The 27,198-nt window shown below is 31.9% G+C and overlaps 3 long non-coding RNA genes across 25 annotated transcripts in view; 2 read left to right on the top strand and 1 right to left on the bottom strand.

Moving 5' to 3' along the window:
* LOC127718283 (uncharacterized) overlaps positions 1–8,741 on the top strand; it is a 65,329-nt gene extending 56,588 nt beyond the window's left edge. The window contains exon 3 of the long non-coding RNA XR_007989701.1: positions 8,347–8,741. This is a non-coding gene — a long non-coding RNA (uncharacterized LOC127718283). The remainder of the gene's footprint in view (positions 1–8,346) is intronic.
* LOC127718224 (uncharacterized) lies at positions 624–7,847 on the bottom strand. 2 transcript variants are annotated; one of them, XR_007989639.1, is made up of 3 exons: positions 7,624–7,847; positions 5,371–5,491; positions 624–790 (listed from the first exon to the last, which is right to left on the bottom strand). It is a non-coding gene; the product is annotated as an uncharacterized LOC127718224 (long non-coding RNA). The 2 variants fall into 2 exon arrangements; XR_007989638.1 differs by having other exon boundaries at positions 625–790; positions 7,658–7,847.
* A 1,573-nt stretch (positions 8,742–10,314) lies between the features above and the next one.
* Positions 10,315–19,835, top strand: LOC127718230 (uncharacterized). Of its 22 annotated transcripts, none has more exons than XR_007989665.1 (7): positions 11,098–11,356; positions 11,726–12,699; positions 12,961–13,171; positions 14,320–14,608; positions 15,555–15,765; positions 16,949–17,237; positions 18,184–19,835. It is a non-coding gene; the product is annotated as an uncharacterized LOC127718230 (long non-coding RNA). The 22 variants fall into 22 exon arrangements; XR_007989690.1 differs by lacking the exon at positions 11,098–11,356 and having other exon boundaries at positions 11,673–11,833; positions 12,015–12,699; XR_007989642.1 differs by lacking the exon at positions 11,098–11,356 and adding an exon at positions 14,997–15,293 and having other exon boundaries at positions 11,673–12,699; positions 14,320–14,427.
* Positions 19,836–27,198: the final 7,363 nt, after the last annotated feature.

Below are 27,198 nucleotides of genomic sequence, written 5' to 3'. Positions count from 1 at the left end.
TTTTTGAAAGGGTATAATCGATTTGTGCGGAAAATACTTTCTTTTGTTCCGAACTCATTTGTGCTAAATGGTAATCTCCACCCACATTTTCGTGTTGCTTAGTCTTTAGTTTTCTATGTTGTGTCTTGTGTACTATTATTTGTCTGTTTGTCTTTTTCTTTGATAGCCATGGCGTTGTCAGTTTATTTTTTATCTATGAGTTTGACTGTCCCTCTGGTATCTTTCGCCCCTCTCTTATGACTGGCAGTTCCCTTTGCAATAAGGCTGATATTTGTAGTTTTTATCAACAGCTTGCACTTTTCTAAATTATATTTGCTTCTTAAGACTGACCTAAACTGCTTTTTAACAGTGTAATTTGATTAAGGTAGTGTTTATCAAACAACTGTTGGAAATATTTTGGACAACCCTCTTATTTACAATTTTATTTGATTAACACCTAGTGATATTTGATGGTATCTTGCATAACATTAATAAAGTCTTTTTTAACAGGCAACTTGAATTTATTGGCCCCTTATTTATGTACATCTATAGCACATGCATGTACTGCTGATCTGCATATATGATAGCAATATATTCTTATGTTTTCAATCACCCCTTATTTCTTCACTCCATTTTATAAGATAACAATCTTTTTTATTCCATATTTTACTGGTATTTTAAAATGTATCATTATTTAGACATAAAGACAAAATGAAGCACAGTGAAAAAAGTCTACTCTGTCCTGAAAAGTTTTAGATGTTTTTGTCGTTCAATCTTTGACACTTGTATGGAAACACTAAATCTTGATTACCTACAACAGAAATATTATCACTTTTAATAAATAAGTCCAATTCAGTTACTGCAATTAACATACATGTAATAAGGAAAATGACAAAATTCAATAGACAAATTCAGATCTCCACGTGAAGAATATTCAAAAATATATCAAACATAAAAGCCAAGAACAGTAAGTTTTATTTGCCATTTAAGGACAAATAGGACCATTCCACCATTTGAAGGGGAAAATACGAAATGTACAGATTACATAAAATTTCAATGCAGAAATACAATTTATGTGCAACACTTTTCATTGAAATAAATAAACTCTGCACACAGTATTTGTCTATACCTACCGTAGGTGGTTACCATACAATAAAGTACTCCTATACAAAGTCTATATACAGTATTTGTCTATACCTACCGTCGGTGGTTACCATACAATACAGTACTCCTTTACACAGTCTATATACAGTATTTGTCCATACTTACCGTCGGTGGTTACCATACAATACAGTACTCCTATACACAGTCTATATACAGTATTTGTCCTTACCTACCGTCGGTGGTTAACATACAATATAGTACTCCTATATACCGTATATCAACAGTATTTGTCTATACCTACCGTCGGTGGTTACCATACAATACAGTACTCCTTTACACAGTCTATATACAGTATTTGTCCATACTTACCGTCGGTGGTTACCATACAATACAGTACTCCTACACACAGTCTATATACAGTATTTGTCCATACTTACCGTCGGTGGTTACCATACAATATAGTACTCCAATACACAGTCTATATACAGTATTTGTCCATACATTGTAGTTACCGTCGGTGGTTACCATACAATACAGTACTCCTACACACAGTCTATATACAGTATTTGTCCATACTTACCGTCGGTGGTTACCATACAATACAGTACTCCTTTACACAGTCTATATACAGTATTTGTCTATACCTACCGTCAGTGGTTACCATACAATACAGTACTCCTTAACACAGTCTATATACAGCATTTGTCCATACTTACAGTCGGTGGTAACCATACAATACAGTACTCCTTTACACAGTCTATATACAGTATTTGTCCTTACCTACCGTCGGTGGTTAACATACAATATAGTACTCCTATATACCGTATATCAACAGTATTTGTCTATACCTACCGTCGGTGGTTACCATACAATACAGTACTCCTTTACACAGTCTATATACAGTATTTGTCCATACTTACCGTCGGTGGTTACCATACAATACAGTACTCCTACACACAGTCTATATACAGTATTTGTCCATACTTACCGTCGGTGGTTACCATACAATATAGTACTCCAATACACAGTCTATATACAGTATTTGTCCATACATTGTAGTTACCGTCGGTGGTTACCATACAATACAGTACTCCTACACACAGTCTATATACAGTATTTGTCCATACTTACCGTCGGTGGTTATCATACAATACAGTACTCCTTTACACAGTCTATATACAGTATTTGTCCATACTTACCGTCAGTGGGTACCATACAATATAGTACTCCTATATACCGTATATCAACAGTATTTGTCTATACCTACCGTCGGTGGTTACCATACAATACAGTACTCCTTTACACAGTCTATATACAGTATTTGTCCATACTTACCGTCGGTGGTTACCATACAATACAGTACTCCTACACACAGTCTATATACAGTATTTGTCCATACTTACCGTCGGTGGTTACCATACAATATAGTACTCCAATACACAGTCTATATACAGTATTTGTCCATACATTGTAGTTACCGTCGGTGGTTACCATACAATACAGTACTCCTACACACAGTCTATATACAGTATTTGTCCATACTTACCGTCGGTGGTTACCATACAATACAGTACTCCTTTACACAGTCTATATACAGTATTTGTCTATACCTACCGTCAGTGGTTACCATACAATACAGTACTCCTTAACACAGTCTATATACAGCATTTGTCCATACTTACAGTCGGTGGTTACCATACAATACAGTACTCCTTTACACAGTCTATATACAGTATTTGTCCTTACCTACCGTCGGTGGTTAACATACAATATAGTACTCCTATATACCGTATATCAACAGTATTTGTCTATACCTACCGTCGGTGGTTACCATACAATACAGTACTCCTTTACACAGTCTATATACAGTATTTGTCCATACTTACCGTCGGTGGTTACCATACAATACAGTACTCCTACACACAGTCTATATACAGTATTTGTCCATACTTACCGTCGGTGGTTACCATACAATATAGTACTCCAATACACAGTCTATATACAGTATTTGTCCATACATTGTAGTTACCGTCGGTGGTTACCATACAATACAGTACTCCTACACACAGTCTATATACAGTATTTGTCCATACTTACCGTCGGTGGTTATCATACAATACAGTACTCCTTTACACAGTCTATATACAGTATTTGTCCATACTTACCGTCAGTGGGTACCATACAATACAGTACTCCTATACACAGTCTATATATACAGTATTTGTCCATACCTACCGTCGTTGGATACCATACAATATAGTACTCCTATACACAGTCTATATACAGTATTTGTCTATACCTACCGTCGGTGGTTACCATACAATACAGTACTCCTTTAGACAGTCTATATACAGTATTTGTCCATACTTACCGTCTGTGGTTACCATACAATACAGTACTCCTTTACACAGTCTATATACAATATTTGTCCATACCTACCGTCGGTGGTTACCATACAATACAGTACTCCTTTACACAGTCTATATACAGTATTTGTCCATACTTACCGTTGGTGGTTACCATACAATACAGTACTCCTTTACACAGTCTATATACAGTATTTGTCCATACTTACTGACGGTGGTTACCATACATTACAGTACTCCTATACACAGTCTATATAAGTATTTGTCCATACCTACCCTCAGTGGTTAACATAAAATACAAGACTCCTATACAGTCTATATACAGTATTTGTCTATACCTACCATCGGTGGTTCCCATACAATACAGTACTCCTTTAAACAGTCTATATACAGTATTTGTCCATATTTACAGTCGGTGGTTACCATACAATACAGTACTCCTTTACACAGTCTATATACAGTATTTGTCCATACCTACCGTCGGTGGTTACCATACAATACAGTACTCCTTCACACAGTCTATATACAGTATTTGTCCATACTTACCGTCGATGGTTACCATACAATACAGTACTCCTTTACACAGTCTATATACAGTATTTGTCCATACTTACTGTCGGTGGTTACCATACAATACAGTACTCCTATACACAGTCTATATAAGTATTTGTCCATACCTACCGTCAGTGGTTAACATAAAATACAAGACTCCTATACAGTCTATATACAGTATTTGTCCATACCTACCGTCGGTGGTCAACATACAATACAGTACTCTTACACACAGTCTATATACAGTATTTGTCCATACCTACTGTTGGTGGTTACCATACAATACAGTACTTCTATACACAGTCTATATACAGTATTTGTCCATACCTACCGTCGGTGGTTACCATACAATACTGTTATAGTATTAGGAGTAAATCATACAGTACTATACACATGCTATATACAGTATTTGTCCATGCTTACTGTCGATGGTTACCATACAATACAGTTCTCCTATACACAGTCTATATACAGTATTTATCCATACCTACTGTCGGTGGTTACCATACAATACAGTACTCCTATACACAGTCTATATACAGTATTTGTCCATACCTACCGTCGGTGGTTACCATACAATACAGTACTCCTATACACAGTCTTTATACAGTATTTGTCCATACCTACCGTCGGTGATTACCATACAATACAGTACTCCTATACACACTCTATATACAGTATTTGTCCATACTTACCGTCGGTGGTTACCATACAATACTGTTAGAGTATTAGGAGTAAATCATATATGTATGATAAGTAACCATCTATTTTACGCAACAAATGGTATGAATGAATATTGTATTATTACTTAAAATATTATCATTTTACCCAGTGAATTTTTATTTGGTCTGTTGATTAGTTTTCATTGATAAATTTATCAGGACTGGGTTGAAACTAACCTTCAGATTTTGAAGGCTGTATCAGGTACCAGGATTGTAGTATAAAATTTTACTACCTGTTAACCCATGAGTTAATCAATTTTATAAATCAACAAGCTATCAGCTTTACAGGCTAGGTAAATTTGTTCAATGATTGTTTCATTGTTCTTTTTAATAACAAAAAAAGTACCTGTTTCAGTAGACTGAAAATAATATTATTTTATAAAGGAGGATGCATTTAGATCAAATTGTGACATGAAAATGTCAAGATTCATTCCAAATTATGGACAAATGATAAAGCTATTAATAAAACCAAGTTGTAACCATTGCCTTTCTCTTTTCTATTTACATTATTTATGACTAGGTAATATTGATTACTTTTTTCAACTATTTTCATACTCTTTTGTTTCCTCTTCTTTTCTATCAAGGACATAATTGTTTACTGCAAACTAAACATCTGCATATTTAAACTATTCCTGACTATACTCTACCTCAAATTCTGGAAACTGCAAATTTTTTCTTATCATGCTTATGGCATGAATGGTAGCTGAACAATTTCTATTTTTTGGTAATCTGGATTAGTCTTTTGCCACTGTTCTGACCATTCTGGGGCTACATAAAAAAAAACATGACAGAATTATTAAAATTATTTGTGTATAATGTTTGTGTACAGTCATGTCCTTAAAAGGACAAACAATATTTTTAGTTTACAAATAAATAATTGTGATTTTAATATCTTAATATTATAAAAGAAAAGATTCAATTTATATTTTAATTAAAACATGAATGAGCACATATAAATCAACCTTTTACTCAGATTTAAATCTATCATCAGTTATTATAATTACTACATGTAGCTATAACTATCATCATCTAATTTTACAAGACAGTATTTATTTTGGTGGCACATCCTGCACAATTAGTATGATATGCCTTAGGTGACATTTTGATGCAATCACATTGCAGGTGGTTAATGTCTTAGGTTTTCATTAATGAATAAATTACAGTTTAGGCTGACCTGAGGTCAATAGGCATAAACAATGACGAATGTCATCAAACTATCGGATTTTACTGTAATATAATGATATTGTGACATTTATGGGAAAGAGCATAGGAGTTGGTCATATTGGTCAATAAATTTGAAAGTTTATAACTATGTTAATATTAATTACATAATAATTAAATTACCTAAAAAATCATTTCAAAGATTGCTCTTAAAACATTTTTTTAGATCAGAGCCTGTCTGCAATATATTCAGGGGTAGTTCAAATCGCTGCTGGATAACTCGGACTAAAACAAAATCTGCCTATCACAAACTCGGACTATAACAAACTCGGCCTACCATTATTTATATGCGGAAATATATTGAACAAACTCGGACTACGATTAGTAGATTGTTTTGTGGGTTTTTTTTTCTCACTTTAATAAAAAACAAACTTTATATATAAGAATTATATACGAATTTTGAGATTATGATAAATATTTTTGAAAAAAACATTGTATAGAAATGTATTAAGATAAAACTTAGCTCCATCATATTAAATATGTGTTATATGAGTTGAATTTGATGTTTGAATGAGGATAATTAACTTCTTTTTGAAATATTATTGTGATTTTCTCATTTATTATTTTTATTGACAGAAGATGTTTTAATGATTGGCGTGTGTGCGTGTTTGTATTATGTTTAATCCTTGGTGTTCATAATTAGTATACAAACAAAGAGAAATTTGATTGACAGTGAATGGCTTCTTAACAATTTCACTAATCTGTAATTCTTTATTAATGGATTCACCAATTGAAAAGTAATTATATTTAAATGGTCACATCAAACAGATACAATTTTTTTAGAAATGCAAGCCGAGGCAAACATTCATTATACATATATCTAAAAATAGATGTGGAGTAAAATTGAAAAAACAACAGAGATTTCTTTGATCTTACCATATAGTTCTATAAAATAACATGGAAAAAAAATTCCCATATCATTCTCAACATGGGTACCGACCACTGCGTCGAGTGTTCCAGAAAAGTGACAACAAAGCAACATGCCTTACAGTGTGATTCGTGTAGTTTATTACAAATTATAATACAGAAATACAAATCAGTGGTAGATTTTCATTATTAAATGAATGTATTCTTAATTTTCTTTTTATACATATCTTGTTAACGTCATTTATATTACTCGCTTTTAAAATGTTCAAAATAAATTACTTAATTAATTGTAAATCATTATTAATTTCAAATTAAGTATTGACAGTTAATTTCAAATAAAAACAAAATAAAACATCATACTTATATTCTTCTAGTAGTCCGAGTTTGGTAAAGTCCGAGTTTGTTATAGTCCGATTTTGGGAGGCCGATTATGTTATAGGCCGAGTTTGTTATAGTCCGATTTTGTTATAGGCCGAGATATCATGGATTCGTTCAAATAATTATGACTTCTTAAAAGGTTATGTTATGGTTTTTTTCTGCAGTAGGAATACTTCAAAGCCAAAAAAACACATAAAATAGGGGTTCAAGACGTCATTATGATAATAATTTGAACTAATTTGGGATAACAATACATTTAACTTTCTTTGATGTCCGGGGGGGGGGTACGTTTTGACAATTAATGATTCTTGAAAGTAACAATAATTATTTCTTATTGACTATTGTTACTTTGTGCAGCGAGCGCGATGGCCGATGTGTGGTTCTCGAGTTATTTTTTAAAAAGGGGCAGTGTTTGTTACCTATATCAAATTTACCCAGTTTTGATTCAAGAAAGAATTACAATCTAACCATAAACTCCAAGGTTCCTGCTTTTCTGAGCAGAACAAAACACGAGACATTCTCGTCTCTAATATAAACAATAGTTAACTCATTTCTTCTTACAGGTTACTTTAATCAGCTGTTTATCTGTTTACCATGTTTAAACTGGTCCGCCATTCCATCGTAGTGCAGGAGGCTCAGTGCAGGGATAAATAAACACAAAAGGGGTCCAGTTTATTTACGGGTAACGTCTGTAAACCAAGAACAATATAAAACATTGTCGACAGTCCCTCAATTCTGTATACTTTTCTTATCTTCATACTAAAGAGCTCCAAAAGTAGGCGTGCATAGATACACTGGGCGTGTCAAAAACCGACCCTCGGTGGTTAACGTCCCTCGCTGGTTAACTTTAAGTGCCGATGTCTTTAGAGCCTCTAGTTTTGTACTTATATCAGGCCATTAGTTTTCTTGTTTGAATTATTTTACTATGGTAATTTTGGAGCCTTTTATCTATGACCATGTTCTGTGACTTAAAGTAGTTTATTTCTGTGCCATTTGGTCTCTTGTTGAGATTTGTCTCATTGGCAATCATTCCACATCTTTTTTATAATCATTTACCAATTATTCAAAATTGATTAAACTAAACTTTACATATGAATGGCTGATTAAACTTAAACATGCATACTTTAGGGATAATAAATGTTATTTTTACTTTTCAGTATGTTGAGAGAAGTTCAGAACAAGCAATTTGGTTGAAGAGGAGTTGTCAACACGTCATCTTTGAATAAGGTCAATTGTATTAGAAGTAAATCCTTAACAGAAATGAGACAATAATCAAACAATTCAAAGACTACATGGATGTTATCTGGACTAGCATTTGTATGACCTAAATGTGGTATTTTTCATATGAACACTTACAAGGCAGATACTAGTCTGTGACAAACATTTGTATGCAATTAAAGACTGAAGAACTAATGTACGGTATTCTTCAGATTTCAGTAGAATTTGTTTAAAACGGTACATTCTTGGTATGAATTGAAGAATTTTTGCTCATTTTAATGAATTATGAAAATGTTTTATATGTTTAGAATAAACAAAAACAACATAAAAGATAGACAAATTTGTATTTTCTTTCTTGAAACTTATAACAGAATAAATTGTCATATGCTAATTCTTGATAGATGTGCTGCCAGAAATTTATCAAGTCTATTTTTAGCCTGAAAGTGCAACTCAATGCACAGTTATACACACAGGAAACTACATTTATCTCTCAACCATATAAAAAATAAGGATATATGGAAGGGTTGCCAATGAGAGTAACTATCCTTAAATGCCAATGATATCTTATAAAATATCTAATAAACTATATAAGATATCTAATAAACTATATAAGATATCTCATTAACTATATAAGATATCTCATATAATTTTATAAGATATCTCACATATTATATAAGATATCTTGTATAGTTAATAAGATATCTCATATAGTTTTTAAGATATCTCATAAAATTTATAAAATATCTTTTAAACTATATGAGATATCTTATAATATATCTTATATACTTTATGAGATATCTTATATAATATATAAGATATCTATATCTTATATAATATATAAGATATCTCATTTGATATATAAGATAATGTATAAAAATGAAATTATATGCTATCTTATATATTAAATAAGATATCTTATACATTAAATAAGATATCATATATTAGATATCTTATATATTATATAACATATCTTATATATTATATGAGATATCTTGAAATTCAAATAAATATAGTAAAATGACTTTCCACCTAAGAACAATTCATTGTTAAATAGATATAAGAATATGTGGTATGAGTGCCAATGAGGCAACTCTCAATCCAAGTCATAATTTGAAAAAGTAATGATTAAAGACTAAAATTGAGAATGGAAATGGGGAATGTGTCAAAGAGACAACAACTCGACCATAGAGCAGACAACAGCCGAAGGCCACTAATGGGTCTTGAATGCAGCTAGAAACTCCCGCACCCTAATGCGTCCTTCAGCTGGCCCCTAAACATATATACTAGTTCAGTGATAATGGACATCATACTAAACTCCTAATTATACACAAGAAACTACAATTGGAAATCATACAAGAGTAACAAAGACCAGAGGCTCCTGACTTGGGACAGGCACAAAATTGTGGCGGGTTAAACATGTTTTTTGGAGATCTCAACTCTCCCCTTATACCTCTAGCCAATGTAGAAAAAAAATCGCACAAAAATACGCACAGTGAAACTCAGTTTAAGAGTTGTCTGAGTTCGATGTCAGAATATGAAACAAAAGAAAATAAACAAAATGACAATAATACATAAATAACAACAGACTACTAGCAGTTACTGACATGCCAGCTCCAGACCTCAGTTAAACTGATTGAAAGATTGTCTTTTTACATTTTCATATCTTTCTGGTTTAACTTTATAGTTGAGTTGCTGTCACACTGTGTTTACCGGAATGCCACATGTTCTTCAATCCTTAAGAAAACCATCAAGAATTTCAAAACTAGATATATTTTACAGAGAGGTTATTTCACTTCTTAACACAGGTAACTTGGAATAAAGGTTTTTGATATTATTTCACTTCTTACCACAGGCAACTTGGAATCAAGGTTTTTGTTATTATTTCAGTTGTAACATAAAAATTATTTTCAGTGACTGACATGAAAAACATGACAACGTTATGTATCAGTTAGCATTGGATACTTGTGTATACGTATGACGAAGTTAAGCCGCGCTCTGTGTTTGGGGTTCACAGATACTATACCTCCCTTTTAGGTATAGGAACGTCCTCCGATCATACGTATCAAGTATCCATTCTTACTGGTACGTTAAACTGGGAGTGAGGTGGCTCAGTTTGACTGATGTGCGATGGCTCAGTCAAAATATTTTTTGCCATTCCTGGCACAAACTGAGAGAGAGGTGGCTCAGTCTGCATGTGAAGCTCTGTAACATGCTTTTAAGGGGAAAACTGAGAGCGAGGTGGCTCAGTCTGCATGTGAAGCTCTGTAACATGCTTTTAATTGTAAAAAGTATTTTATTTGTTTTTATCCAAATTTTAATTGGGGATATTTTATTGTTTTTACTGGAACAAACTGAGAGTGAGGTGGCTCAGCCTGCATGTGAAGCTCTGTAACATGCTTTTAAGGGGGAAAAAGTATTTTATTTGTTTTTATCCAAAGTTTAATTGGGGATATTTTACTGTTTTTATCCAAATTTTAATTAGGGATATTTTATTGTTTTTACTAGAAAAAACTGAGAGTGAGGTGGCTCAGCCTGCATGTGAAGCTCTGTAACATGCTTTTAAGGGGGAAAAAGTATTTTATTTGTTTTTATGCAAATTTTAATTGGGGATATTTTACTGTTTTTATCCAAATTTTAATTGGGGATATTTTATTGTTTTTACTGGAACAAACTGAGAGTGAGGTGGCTCAGTCTGTATGTGAAGCTCTGTAACATGCTTTTAAGGGGAAAAAGTATTTTATTTGTTTTTATCCAGATATTTTACTGTTTTTATCCAAATTTTAATTGGGGATATTTTACTGTTTTAATCCAAATTTTAATTGGGGATATTTTACTGTTTTTATCCAAATTTTAATTGGGGATATTTAACTGTTTTTACTGGAACAAACTGAGAGTGAGGTGGTTCAGTCTGCATGTGAAGCTCTGTAACATGCTTTTAAGGGGAAAAAAGTATTTTATTTGTTTTTATCCAAATTTTAATTGGGGATATTTTACTGTTTTATCCAAATTTTAATTGGGGATATTTTATTGTTTTTACTGGAACAAACTGAGAGTGAGGTGGCTCAGTCTGCATGTGAAGCTCTGTGACATGCTTTTAAGGGGAAAAAGTATTTTATTTGTTTTTATCCAAATTTTAATTGGGGATATTTTACTGTTTTTATCCAAATTTTAATTGGGGATATTTTTACTGTTTTTATCCAAATTTTAATTGGGGATATTTTTATTGTTTTTACTGGAACAAACTGAGAGTGAGGTGGCTCTGTGAGTGAGATGAGTCTGCATGTGAAGCTCTGTAACATGCTTTTAAGGGGAAAAAAGTATTTTATTTGATTTTATGCAAATTTTAATTGGGGATATTTTACTGTTTTTATCCAAATTTTAATTGGGGATATTTTATTGTTTTTACTGGAACAAACTGAGAGTGAGGTGGCTCAGTCTGCATGTGAAGCTCTGTAACATGCTTTTAAGGGGAAAAAGTATTTTATTTGTTTTTATCCAGATATTTTACTGTTTTTATCCAAATTTTAATTGGGGATATTTTACTGTTTTTATCCAAATTTTAATTGGGGATATTTTATTGTTTTTACTGGAACAAACTGAGAGTGAGGTGGCTCAGTCTGCATGTGAAGCTCTGTAACATGCTTTTAAGGGGAAAAAGTATTTTATTTGTTTTTATCCAAATTTTAATTGGGGATATTTTACTGTTTTTATCCAAATTTTAATTGGGGATATTTTACTGTTTTTATCCAAATCTTAATTGGGGATATTTTACTGTTTTTATCCAAATTTTAATTGGGAATATTTTACTGTTTTTACTGGAACAAACTGAGAGTGATGGGCTCAGTCTGCATGTGAAGCTCTGTAACATGCTTTTAAGGGGAAAAAAGTATTTTATTTGATTTTATGCAAATTTTAATTGGGGATATTTTACTGTTTTTATCCAAATTTTAATTGGCGATATTTTATTGTTTTTACTGGAACAAACTGAGAGTGAGGTGGCTCAGTCTGCATGTGAAGCTCTGTAACATGCTTTTAAGGGGAAAAAGTATTTTATTTGTTTTTATCCAAATTTTAATTGGGGATATTTTACTGTTTTATCCAAATTTTAATTGGGGATATTTTACTGTTTTTATCCAAATTTTAATTGGGGATATTTTACTGTTTTTATCCAAATTTTAATTGGGGATATTTTACTGTTTTTATCCAAATTTTAATTGGGGATATTTTACTGTTTTATCCAAATTTTAATTGGGGATATTTTATTGTTTTTACTGGAACAAACTGAGAGTGAGGTGGCTCAGTCTGCATGTGAAGCTCTGTAACATGCTTTTAAGGGGAAAAAAGTTTTTCATTTGTGTTTATCCAAATTTTAATTGGGGATATTTTACTGTTTTTATCCAAATTTTAATTGGGGATATTTTACTGTTTTTATCCAAATTTTGATTGGGGATATTTTACTGTTTTTATCCAAATTTTAATTGGGGATATTTTATTTTATCCAAATTTTAATTGGGGATATTTAACTGTTTTTACTGGAACAAACTGAGAGTGAGGTGGCTCAGTCTGCATGTGAAGCTCTGTAACATGCTTTTAAGGGGAAAAAAGTATTTTATTTGTTTTTATGCAAATTTTAATTGGGGATATTTTACTGTTTTTATCCAAATTTTAATTGGGGATATTTTATTGTTTTTACTGGAACAAACTGAGAGTGAGGTGGCTCAGTCTGCATGTGAAGCTCTGTAACATGCTTTTAAGGGGAAAAAAGTATTTAATTTGTTTTAATGCAAATTTTAATTGGGGATATTTTACTGTTTTTATCCAAATTTTAATTGGGGATATTTTACTGTTTTTACTGGAACAAACTGAGAGTGAGGTGGCTCAGCCTGCATGTGAAGCTCTGTAACATGCTTTTAAGGGGGAAAAAGTATTTTATTTGTTTTTATCCAAAGTTTAATTGGGGATATTTTACTGTTTTTATCCAAATTTTAATTAGGGATATTTTATTGTTTTTACTAGAAAAAACTGAGAGTGAGGTGGCTCAGCCTGCATGTGAAGCTCTGTAACATGCTTTTAAGGGGGAAAAAGTATTTTATTTGTTTTTATGCAAATTTTAATTGGGGATATTTTACTGTTTTTATCCAAATTTTAATTGGGGATATTTTATTGTTTTTACTGGAACAAACTGAGAGTGAGGTGGCTCAGTCTGCATGTGAAGCTCTGTAACATGCTTTTAAGGGGAAAAAGTATTTTATTTGTTTTTATCCAAATTTTAATTGGGGATATTTTACTGTTTTATCCAAATTTTAATTGGGGATATTTTACTGTTTTAATCCAAATTTTAATTGGGGATATTTTACTGTTTTTATCCAAATTTTAATTGGGGATATTTTACTGTTTTAATCCAAATTTTAATTGGGGATATTTTACTGTTTTTATCCAAATTTTAATTGGGGATATTTAACACTGTTTTTACTGGAACAAACTGAGAGTGAGGTGGTTCAGTCTGCATGTGAAGCTCTGTAACATGCTTTTAAGGGGAAAAAAGTATTTTATTTGTTTTTATCCAAATTTTAATTGGGGATATTTTACTGTTTTATCCAAATTTTAATTGGGGATATTTTATTGTTTTTACTGGAACAAACTGAGAGTGAGGTGGCTCAGTCTGCATGTGAAGCTCTGTGACATGCTTTTAAGGGGAAAAAGTATTTTATTTGTTTTTATCCAAATTTTAATTGGGGATATTTTACTGTTTTTATCCAAATTTTAATTGGGGATATTTTACTGTTTTTATCCAAATTTTAATTGGGGATATTTTTATTGTTTTTACTGGAACAAACTGAGAGTGAGGTGGCTCTGTGAGTGAGATGAGTCTGCATGTGAAGCTCTGTAACATGCTTTTAAGGGGAAAAAAGTATTTTATTTGATTTTATGCAAATTTTAATTGGGGATATTTTACTGTTTTTATCCAAATTTTAATTGGGGATATTTTATTGTTTTTACTGGAACAAACTGAGAGTGAGGTGGCTCAGTCTGCATGTGAAGCTCTGTAACATGCTTTTAAGGGGAAAAAGTATTTTATTTGTTTTTATCCAGATATTTTACTGTTTTTATCCAAATTTTAATTGGGGATATTTTACTGTTTTTATCCAAATTTTAATTGGGGATATTTTATTGTTTTTACTGGAACAAACTGAGAGTGAGGTGGCTCAGTCTGCATGTGAAGCTCTGTAACATGCTTTTAAGGGGAAAAAGTATTTTATTTGTTTTTATCCAAATTTTAATTGGGGATATTTTACTGTTTTTATCCAAATTTTAATTGGGGATATTTTACTGTTTTTATCCAAATCTTAATTGGGGATATTTAACTGTTTTTATCCAAATTTTAATTGGGAATATTTTACTGTTTTTACTGGAACAAACTGAGAGTGATGGGCTCAGTCTGCATGTGAAGCTCTGTAACATGCTTTTAAGGGGGAAAAAGTATTTTATTTGTTTTTATCCAAAGTTTAATTGGGGATATTTTACTGTTTTTATCCAAATTTTAATTAGGGATATTTTATTGTTTTTACTAGAAAAAACTGAGAGTGAGGTGGCTCAGTCTGCATGTGAAGCTCTGTAACATGCTTTTAAGGGGAAAAAGTATTTTATTTGTTTTTATCCAAATTTTAATTGGGGATATTTTACTGTTTTATCCAAATTTTAATTGGGGATATTTTACTGTTTTTATCCAAATTTTAATTGGGGATATTTTACTGTTTTTATCCAAATTTTAATTGGGGATATTTTACTGTTTTTATCCAAATTTTAATTGGGGATATTTTACTGTTTTATCCAAATTTTAATTGGGGATATTTTATTGTTTTTACTGGAACAAACTGAGAGTGAGGTGGCTCAGTCTGCATGTGAAGCTCTGTAACATGCTTTTAAGGGGAAAAAAGTTTTTCATTTGTGTTTATCCAAATTTTAATTGGGGATATTTTACTGTTTTTATCCAAATTTTAATTGGGGATATTTTACTGTTTTTATCCAAATTTTGATTGGGGATATTTTACTGTTTTTATCCAAATTTTAATTGGGGATATTTTATTTTATCCAAATTTTAATTGGGGATATTTAACTGTTTTTACTGGAACAAACTGAGAGTGAGGTGGCTCAGTCTGCATGTGAAGCTCTGTAACATGCTTTTAAGGGGAAAAAAGTATTTTATTTGTTTTTATGCAAATTTTAATTGGGGATATTTTACTGTTTTTATCCAAATTTTAATTGGGGATATTTTATTGTTTTTACTGGAACAAACTGAGAGTGAGGTGGCTCAGTCTGCATGTGAAGCTCTGTAACATGCTTTTAAGGGGAAAAAAGTATTTAATTTGTTTTAATGCAAATTTTAATTGGGGATATTTTACTGTTTTTATCCAAATTTTAATTGGGGATATTTTACTGTTTTTACTGGAACAAACTGAGAGTGAGGTGGCTCAGCCTGCATGTGAAGCTCTGTAACATGCTTTTAAGGGGGAAAAAGTATTTTATTTGTTTTTATCCAAAGTTTAATTGGGGATATTTTACTGTTTTTATCCAAATTTTAATTAGGGATATTTTATTGTTTTTACTAGAAAAAACTGAGAGTGAGGTGGCTCAGCCTGCATGTGAAGCTCTGTAACATGCTTTTAAGGGGGAAAAAGTATTTTATTTGTTTTTATGCAAATTTTAATTGGGGATATTTTACTGTTTTTATCCAAATTTTAATTGGGGATATTTTATTGTTTTTACTGGAACAAACTGAGAGTGAGGTGGCTCAGTCTGCATGTGAAGCTCTGTAACATGCTTTTAAGGGGAAAAAGTATTTTATTTGTTTTTATCCAAATTTTAATTGGGGATATTTTACTGTTTTATCCAAATTTTAATTGGGGATATTTTACTGTTTTAATCCAAATTTTAATTGGGGATATTTTACTGTTTTTATCCAAATTTTAATTGGGGATATTTTACTGTTTTAATCCAAATTTTAATTGGGGATATTTTACTGTTTTTATCCAAATTTTAATTGGGGATATTTAACACTGTTTTTACTGGAACAAACTGAGAGTGAGGTGGTTCAGTCTGCATGTGAAGCTCTGTAACATGCTTTTAAGGGGAAAAAAGTATTTTATTTGTTTTTATCCAAATTTTAATTGGGGATATTTTACTGTTTTATCCAAATTTTAATTGGGGATATTTTATTGTTTTTACTGGAACAAACTGAGAGTGAGGTGGCTCAGTCTGCATGTGAAGCTCTGTGACATGCTTTTAAGGGGAAAAAGTATTTTATTTGTTTTTATCCAAATTTTAATTGGGGATATTTTACTGTTTTTATCCAAATTTTAATTGGGGATATTTTACTGTTTTTATCCAAATTTTAATTGGGGATATTTTACTGTTTTTATCCAAATTTTAATTGGGGATATTTTTATTGTTTTTACTGGAACAAACTGAGAGTGAGGTGGCTCTGTGAGTGAGATGAGTCTGCATGTGAAGCTCTGTAACATGCTTTTAAGGGGAAAAAAGTATTTTATTTGATTTTATGCAAATTTTAATTGGGGATATTTTACTGTTTTTATCCAAATTTTAATTGGGGATATTTTATTGTTTTTACTGGAACAAACTGAGAGTGAGGTGGCTCAGTCTGCATGTGAAGCTCTGTAACATGCTTTTAAGGGGAAAAAGTATTTTATTTGTTTTTATCCAGATATTTTACTGTTTTTATCCAAATTTTAATTGGGGATATTTTACTGTTTTTATCCAAATTTTAATTGGGGATATTTTATTGTTTTTACTGGAACAAACTGAGAGTGAGGTGGCTCAGTCTGCATGTGAAGCTCTGTAACATGCTTTTAAGGGGAAAAAGTATTTTATTTGTTTTTATCCAAATTTTAATTGGGGATATTTTACTGTTTTTATCCAAATTTTAATTGGGGATATTTTACTGTTTTTATCCAAATCTTAATTGGGGATATTTAACTGTTTTTATCCAAATTTTAATTGGGAATATTTTACTGTTTTTACTGGAACAAACTGAGAGTGATGGGCTCAGTCTGCATGTGAAGCTCTGTAACATGCTTTTAAGGGGAAAAAAGTATTTTATTTGATTTTATGCAAATTTTAATTGGGGATATTTTACTGTTTTTATCCAAATTTTAATTGGCGATATTTTATTGTTTTTACTGGAACAAACTGAGAGTGAGGTGGCTCAGTCTGCATGTGAAGCTCTGTAACATGCTTTTAAGGGGAAAAAGTATTTTATTTGTTTTTATCCAAATTTTAATTGGGGATATTTTACTGTTTTATCCAAATTTTAATTGGGGATATTTTACTGTTTTTATCCAAATTTTAATTGGGGATATTTTACTGTTTTTATCCAAATTTTAATTGGGGATATTTTACTGTTTTTATCCAAAGTTTAATTGGGGATATTTTACTGTTTTATCCAAATTTTAATTGGGGATATTTTATTGTTTTTACTGGAACAAACTGAGAGTGAGGTGGCTCAGTCTGCATGTGAAGCTCTGTAACATGCTTTTAAGGGGAAAAAAATTTTTCATTTGTGTTTATCCAAATTTTAATTGGGGATATTTTACTGTTTTTATCCAAATTTTAATTGGGGATATTTTACTGTTTTTATCCAAATTTTGATTGGGGATATTTTACTGTTTTTATCCAAATTTTAATTGGGGATATTTTATTTTATCCAAATTTTAATTGGGGATATTTAACTGTTTTTACTGGAACAAACTGAGAGTGAGGTGGCTCAGTCTGCATGTGAAGCTCTGTAACATGCTTTTAAGGGGAAAAAAGTATTTTATTTGTTTTTATGCAAATTTTAATTGGGGATATTTTACTGTTTTTATCCAAATTTTAATTGGGGATATTTTATTGTTTTTACTGGAACAAACTGAGAGTGAGGTGGCTCAGTCTGCATGTGAAGCTCTGTAACATGCTTTTAAGGGGAAAAAAGTATTTAATTTGTTTTAATGCAAATTTTAATTGGGGATATTTTACTGTTTTTATCCAAATTTTAATTGGGGATATTTTACTGTTTTTACTGGAACAAACTGAGAGTGAGGTGGCTCAGTCTGCATGTTGCTCTGTAACATGCTTTTAAGGGGGAAAAAGTATTTTATTTGTTTTTATCCAAATTTTAATTTGGAATATTTTACTGTTTTTATCCAAATTTTAATTTGGAATATTTTACTGTTTTTATCCAAATTTTAATTTGGAATATTTTACTGTTTTTATCCAAATTTTAATTGGGGATATTTTTATTGTTTTTACTGGAACAAACTGAGAGTGAGGTGGCTCTGTGAGTGAGGTGAGTCTGCATGTGAAGCTCTGTAACATGCTTTTAAGGGGAAAAAAGTATTTTATTTGTTTTTATCCAAATTTTAATTGGGGATATTTTACTGTTTTATCCAAATTTTAATTGGGGATATTTTACTGTGTTATCCAAATTTTAATTGGGGATATTTTACAGTTTTATCCAAATTTTAATTGGGGATATTTTATTTTATCCAAATTTTAATTGGGGATATTTTACTGTTTTTACGGGAACAAACTGAGAGTGAGGTAGCTCAGTCTGCATGTGAATCTCTGTAACATGCTTTTAAGGGGAAAAAAGTATTTTATTTGTTTTTATCCAAATTTTAATTAGGGATATTTTACTGTTTTTATCCAAATTTTAATTGGGGATATTTTACTGTTTTTATCCAAATTTTAATTGAGGGATATTTTACTGTTTGTATCCAAATTTTAATTGGGGATATTTTTCTGCATTTATCCAAATTTTAATCGGATATTTTATTGTTTTTATCTAAATTTTAATTAGGGATATTTTACTGTTTTTATCTAAATTTTAATTGGAGATATTTTACTGTTTTTATCCTAATTTATAAGTTGAGGCAGGTCATTTTATGATTATTTGGGAAATGAGAGACTTTTTACATTATTTTATCCATTTGGGTGTGGGGGACAAAGGGAATATTTTACTTTTAAGACCAAATTTTTAATTTATACAGGAGACCTTTTTTTTTATCTTTTTTAGTTAAATGTTGAGCCCCCAAGTCAAATCAAAGACTTAAAAACTGGTACTCCAAAAGGAAAAGATAGGTGACCTACTGTGGGCATTTGTCTTGGTGAACTAGCACCTTAAAGTCCAGCTAACCCACAGGCCGGCTGGCTAGTACAAGCAGACAGGTATTTTTAATACCATTTGGCATTTTTAAACTTTGGCATTTTTCATTTGGCTTTTTGTTTTATGTGTTTTTGAACTATTTGGATTTATACCATTTGTCAATTTTCATTTATGTTTTTTTCATTTTTTTCAACATATTTTGTAATCAACACACCAAAAACACTTCAAAATTAAGAGTGGGATATATACTTTTTGGCCTCCATAATGTTTATCGATCAAAACAGCATTCTATTTTCAAATATACATTACACAATTTGGCTTTCTGTAACGTTGGCTGTTAATCTTTTGTACGAATGCTATGATGACCATTATGTGTAGAAAATAAGACTACATTTCTAAAAGTGGCTCAGGTTCATATATTTATGTTTGATATCAATCAGTTCTAAATTTCCTTCACATTTCTAAAACTTAAGATCTTCCATATCTGGTACATCTTATAATATCGTATTCATCTACTAACCCAATTTTCTCATAGGGACTTAACACGAAGCAGAAGGGGTATTAGGTGGTAGGTGGTTAAGGGTGTTATGATAGGGTGAAAGGGTGAGAAAGGGAGGGAGAAAAATAGAATGATGGAGAGGGTGAGGGTATATGATTGTGAGCGGAATATAGAGAGGGAGTTAATCTGTGAGAGAATGTGATTTCATAGTAAGGGCAGGGTGTACTGGTCTGGAAGTATAGTTTCTGTTTTGTCTCATGTAGTTTCTGTTTTCTACATCAATCTGATAAGTTTAAATATTGAGAAATTGCTGTCGTCTAAAAGTTCACAGGTTAACAGCCTTTCTTGTTACTGTTTATGTGCTGCTTATATATAAACATTGTAGCACTTCTCAGTAGCTAGATAGAGTTGTGGCTTTTCATCAAATTAAGCAGCAGCTTCTGTACAGTTCATGTTGGAATTATACCAAGTGCTGTGTTTTTCTTCCAAGTTGAGAACATTTTTGATCTTCATGAACTAGCAATTACACATGATGAAGCTTTTTATGGCCCCGCAACAAATATGGCCTCGCAACAAAGCTGTTGGGGCCATATAGTTTTACCCTTGTCTGTCATTCCATCATTCCGTCAATCCATCTTTCCATCATTCTGTCATTCCGTCATTCTGCAACAAACCATTATACGGGTTTTTTTTTCTAAATGCCTTCAGATATTAGGCTGATTTTTGGTATGTGAGTTCACCATGATGAGTTTTAGATGAAGTATTAGTTTCGTTCTGCTCCGCTAATTTTTGCCAAAATTACAGGCTTTGGACTTCGATAAATTGTTGAAAATCACAGTTATACAGACTTTATTTTTCTGCTAAAGTGATTTGTAGAACGTTCTTCGAATGTTCAACATTTTTCTGTTGGCCATGTTGTTGTGTTTTATTTTTATTTTTATTTTATTTTGCTTATGATTTTACATTGCGATCTATGTATTTTCTTCCATTTGTAGTATAGAGAGGATAACGAGCTTTTAAATTTTTCAAATATTGACGTAATCAAAGGGTACTTAAAAAAACTCAAATGCAAGGTTATATATATATTATCCTTTTAATTACACACACATATAATATGTATACATAATATAGTTGGTTTTTTTTCTTGAATTTGGAATATAATGAATTGCTAAACATGATGTTATCGATACGTCCCGTCCGTCAGCTTGTTTCTTCCTTTCAATCCATCCGTCAATAAACCTTGTAAGCACAACGTACAAGCTTAAGGTAGATGAGGGGTCTAAATTAAAATCAATTGAATTTTTTAATAATTTGTCAAAATGTAGTTAATATCATGCTTTCTTCAAAAATATAATAAAAAGTATGTGTCACCGGGCTTTTTTTCACGCTACAGGTTGTGCAAAATTGTCAGATTTTGTATAGATTATGCATGGAAAACCCAATTCTGAGTGATAAAAGAAAACTAAACCATAGAATTTTTAGATAAAATATGAGAAGACAGCTCTAATGATATGCTTTCAGATAAGTAAAAGAAAAAAATGGGGTCAACGGTCTCGTTTTCTTGCTACATAATAAAATAGGTAAATTCATAACACATTCTATAATTATAAAGTTACTTTATCTGAGTTATCTCCCCTTATGTGGCAAATTGAAAAAAAAAAATTGAATCAAATAAATTTATTCTGTTTTTTTGTAAAATACAGCCGTTAATTATGATAAAACACACAATTTTCTATATTAACATGAACAGTCTTAAATATGATTTACATACTACCCTCGAAATTTGCACATTTCATTAAAGATCTAGACCGAATGTTATCTGCTATTTCAAAATCCAAGATGGAGGAAGACACCCCAGCTACCTTAAACTGGCAATAAACTCATCACAGATACCACCCTTAAAATTGAGTAAGCCAGACGCGCATTTCGTCTACAAAAATGACGCTCGAATAAAAAAAATTAAAAAAGGTCAAATAAAGTACGAAGTCGAAGACCATTAAGGACCCAAATTTCCGAAAGGTTTAGCCAAATACAGCTAAGGTACTATATTCCTTGGGTAAAATTTACAGTTTTATAAACAGTTAGTTTATAATTATGACCATGCATACCAATCATAATTCGTGTCCACACAGAGGTGCTGACTACTGGGTTGATGATACCCTCGGAGAGGAAACCTCCAACATCAATGGCATCGATCCCGTGGTTGTAAATAAAATCACCATACAAACATATATGCACAGTGATCCATATGAAGATGTTCATGAAGGGATATTATTCATGAGGGATACATTTAGTAGCCTTAAAGAGTCGGTAATCATATTTACTGTGGAGCAAGGTAACACACTTCTTTATATAAATTAAAGTAATGCTGATTTCACAACACACCACACGTATTCCTTCATCATTCTAAAATACGATTTGATTCATTTTAATCAAATATAATATATCAATTGAATATGTTAAGGGAATGTGTTTTGTCTGACAAAGTTTAACTGCAATGAAATACTCCTTAATCAAAAGTAAGGAGAAAAATTCCTGTTATTGGCCTTTTAACTTTTTTTTATTTTTGAGTCACTGATGAGTATTTCGTAGACGAAACGCTAGTCTGGCGTACAAAACTAAAAGCCTGGTATCCTTGATGATTTCTTTAAATCAGGAAGTTTAAAACTATTTTTCAATGGATATCACCCTCCTTTTCCATGTTTTCTTTATATTGAAATAAAGAAGGGTTACTTACATTTAGGGCAATAAATTGCGTACGAAAATTCAAATTAAATTGCAGCAGTCCTGACACTTAACTGTGAAACGTTTTTTTAACATATTCCGGCAGTATGAAAACCTCTTTTTTCTCTTCAAAGTTTTTCTGACACTTTTTTCAAATCAGATACTTATTTCAGTAACTAATTTTCTCTCAATAAGCAAAGCAAAAAAACATTCCAGCAAAAATAGCATTACAATCAGAAAACAAAACAAGAGCAAATGTTTACCTATACTTTGACTAAAGTTTACCAGTTTAAGTTATATTGTTGTTGTTCGTAAATCGTAAGTCATAGATTAACAAAAAAAACATGGCCAAAAAGAAAGGCGATGAAATGAAAGCAAAAACAACACACAGAAAACTATAGACTGAGCAACACGAACCCCTTCACAAACCGGGAATGATATTAGATTACTCCTCGGAAGGGTAAGCAGATACTGATCAACTAGTGCCAATCATCATGTTGCTCATGACAAGCTATAATGGGTTGATAAGTCTAATTTAGTGGACAAGAGAACAGGATTGTGGCTACCATAGGAACATATTCGTTGGCATCTATTTTTTCTACAACGGTCAACCAAATCATAATGGCGTCCGAAGATTTTCGAAGGGGTCACCTCAACTCGTTGATTCAACTGTCTGTTTGCAAGCTGAAACACTCTACTATGAAAATAAGCATCGCAAACCCTGGAATATTGTATGAAATTGAGATATATATTACTATGTAGGCGCAGATGTTACTAGTACATAGAAATTCGAAGTTCACAATAGAAAAGCAGAAATCATTTATTTTGTCGCTTATTAAAGTTAATAAACGATCCTCGTTGTAAATTTAAAAAATAGATGTAAGTCAACAGGAAGTTTTTTTGTTTACTTTCGAATTATGAAAAATGTTCTCCGCCGAGAGTAGCTGGATACGACCGCAGAGGTCCAACCCTGAACAGTTGGGACAAAAAGACACAATATTCAAGCTTGATACATGTCTAAATTTGGATTGTAATTAAATATTTGACACATTATAGGTTTCTGACACAGAATAAATGTGGTAAAAGAACTTGAAATTGGTTATATGATTTGAATTTATTTTCAATTGAAGATTTCTTGCTGTTGTACAATACACTGTGCTGTTGCGCAATACTTAGTAAATCTGTTTTCAGACTATATACAAAGAATTAGCATAATAAATTGTGACCCCCAATTTTTTTTTCGAATTTGATCATTTCTTAAATCTTGAGGGGAAAAAATTGACACCCCCCACCCCCTTTTTTTCCAAAAAAAAATATTTGAATAAATTTTCTTTTTGTAAAATGTGGTACAATTTAAGAAACATCATACACTTAAACACAAGGTATTGTCCGAAAACTAGAAAAATGCTTGTTTTTGGCCCCTAATTCCTGAACGGTTTGGGCAATTACCCCCAAAATGAATCCCAACCTTCTACTTGTGGTATTAAACCTTGCGATACAATTTCAGAGCAATCAAAATACTTATACACAAGTTATTGTCCTGAAACTAAAAAAATAAAATTGAGAATGGAAATGGGTGTGGATCCAGGATTTTATAAAGAGGACCCCCTGGCAAGCCAACTTTTGGATTGATACTTGTAAAACGTCTATGCATTTATCATATGTTAAGCTCCATAGGGAAAGAGGGGAGTGCTAAATCCACCTCTACTGTTTTAATGTTTGAAAAAGAAGTTTGAGTTATCTCCCTGATTTTCCTCTAAAATAAAATATAGACTTTATAGAATTAAAATTTTTGTATCTTCTATTTGAATGGTAATACATTTTTTATGAAATAATGATTAACAATTTTTACGTCTTTCCCTTTGGACATGGGAATACCTCGAAATTTGAAGTTTTATTGAAGTTCTATATCAATACCTTTGGAATAAAACTATCCAAAAAGTGATGAATTGTGGATTGTTCTTCATTCAACTAAATCTTCTTCTATGAAACTACTTCTTTTTGGGCAGCTAGACTGCGACTCATACGAGCCAGCAGTTGCTGAATTCTATAGAAATGCAGTGTGATAAAAAGTTTGGAACTGGGTCCTAATCCAAATAGACTATAAAATTGAGAATGGAAATGGGGAATCTGTCAAAGAGACAACAACCCGGCCTAAGAGCAGATAACAGCCGAAGGCCACCAATGGGTCTTCAACGCAGCGAGAAAATCCCACACCCGGAGGTGGTCCTCAGCTGGCCCCTAAATAAAAATGTGTACTAGTTCAGTGAAAATGGACGTCATATTAAACTCCAAAACATATAAACGAACTAAAATTAAAAAACATACAAGACTAACAAAGGCCAATGGCTCCTGACTTGGGACAGGCGCAAACATGCGGCGGGGTTAAACATGTTTTGTGAGATCTCAACCCTCCCCCTATACCTCTAGCCAATGTAGAATAAAGAAACACACAGCGATACGCACAGTAAAACTCAGTTTAAAAGAAGTCCGAGTCCGATGTCAGAATAGGTAACAAAAGAAACTAAGCAAAATGACAATGATATGCTTGTTTAGGGCCCCTTTTTTACCCCTAATTCCTAAACGGTTGGGACCATCACCCTCAAAAACAATCCCAACCTTCCTTTAGTGGTATTGAACCTTTTGGTCAAATTTCATAGAGATCCATGCACTTAAACAAGTTTTTGTCTGGAAACCAAATGTCTTCGGACGACGGCGACGTGATAGCAATATACGAACGCGAATTTGTTTTAGGTCGTATAAAAATTGTTTTAAATACTTCCTTGATTAAAGATAATGTATGTAAAGCGTGTTTTATCGAAGTAACATTTATTAAAGGAAATAAATTTATTATATGAATATAAAAAGATATGGTATAAATGGCAATTTGACAACTATCCATCAACGACCAAACGACTTTTTTTAAGTTCACTTTCATTTGTGTATACCTTGAAATTTGAACAAACTCTTCATCATCCTCCTATCAAAAACTGAAAAGATTACCAAAATTGCAATTTAAAAGCATATGTCGAATAAGACAATACCATTCAGAAAAAGAAATTAATACAACAGTCCACAGCACACTTCACAGAAAACGAATTGAGCAAGACAATTCCTAACTGATACTGCACTGGTGATCAAAAACTGAAATAACACACAATCAAGTGTATGCGTCTTATATTAGCGCTTTTCTGGATTTACCTTCACCAGGAACGCAGAAAGCTAAATATTTGAACAGAAAGGAGGTACAAGAACCGAAACACCTGAAGAGCTCTATGACCATAAGGAACCTACAAATAATCTCGGCAAATCCTTCTAAGGTCAACTTTGCCTGAGGGAGTTTGAAGCTTAGTTTCTTAATGATTTCTAAATTTAGTAACGGACAATTCAAGAATGGACAGAGCTGATGATACCCTCGGGAATCATCTTTCAGTTGTATTTCAATCTTCAGTCATGGTCTTATATAATATTTAAAAAAATGCTTAATAAGGTGTAAAAATGAACTTAGGGCCAATGTGATTAAGAAGCGAATGGGGCATGTTTTGATCATCCTTTTAATAAAAAAGGCACTGGTTCATTAATTTAAAGCAAATAATAAGGAATGATTAACGCAAGTGACTTGCCTCAATTTTGCCTTTGATATAAAAATAAAAATCTTTTGGCACTTCAAATATGACTACAAAATGAAAATAAAAACATGCCTTCATAGCGTATAGATTGCTATTTTTTTCACTTCTTTTACCTTTTTGACAATTATCAGGATTGATTGACTTGTTTCTGAGTACCTGAGAAACAGACCTAATCAGATCTCAACTTTGTACAAGAACCTGGAAAAAGAGGTCAGTCAGATAAACAGTCAGAGTGACATTTATGCGTACACCTTAGTCATTTTAAACACACAAGACATTTTTTTATATTACTGAATTTATCTGCGAAACTTAATACAACACAAAAACGTTGACCAATAAACCTTCGAAATGAGGTCAAGGTCATATGAACCCTATCAAATGGAAAATTGGACCTTACAATCATGCTATACATCAAATATAGTTGGCATATTACTTAAAAGAGTCCGAGAAACTGACAAATTACGGAATCTTTATGTTGATAGCTGAAATTTTTACTTATTTCGTGAACACATTATAGATGTCTAAATGATGGCTCTGTACGGCAATTTTGATTGATTTTGGCAACTTTAAGTACCTATCCAAACACTGAATAAGACAGACATTTTTAACCAAAACCTTTATTTTGGCCCTTTTCGATTATTTCAGCTCTTCAACATTTGTGTTAGGTCTTAAATTTTGAAATATTTTAGCCTCGAGTACATGTATCACTGATGAGACATGGTCTAAATTTGCATTTGGTAGCAACAGTGCAGCAAAATAGGTATATAGTGAAACTTTA

This window comes from Mytilus californianus, unplaced genomic scaffold (assembly GCF_021869535.1).
Source record: "Mytilus californianus isolate M0D057914Y unplaced genomic scaffold, xbMytCali1.0.p SCAF_1, whole genome shotgun sequence".
Taxonomy (NCBI): Eukaryota; Metazoa; Mollusca; class Bivalvia; order Mytilida; family Mytilidae; genus Mytilus; species Mytilus californianus.
The sequence above is the reverse complement of the archived record's forward strand: the minus strand, read 5'-3'. Positions and strand labels throughout refer to the sequence as shown.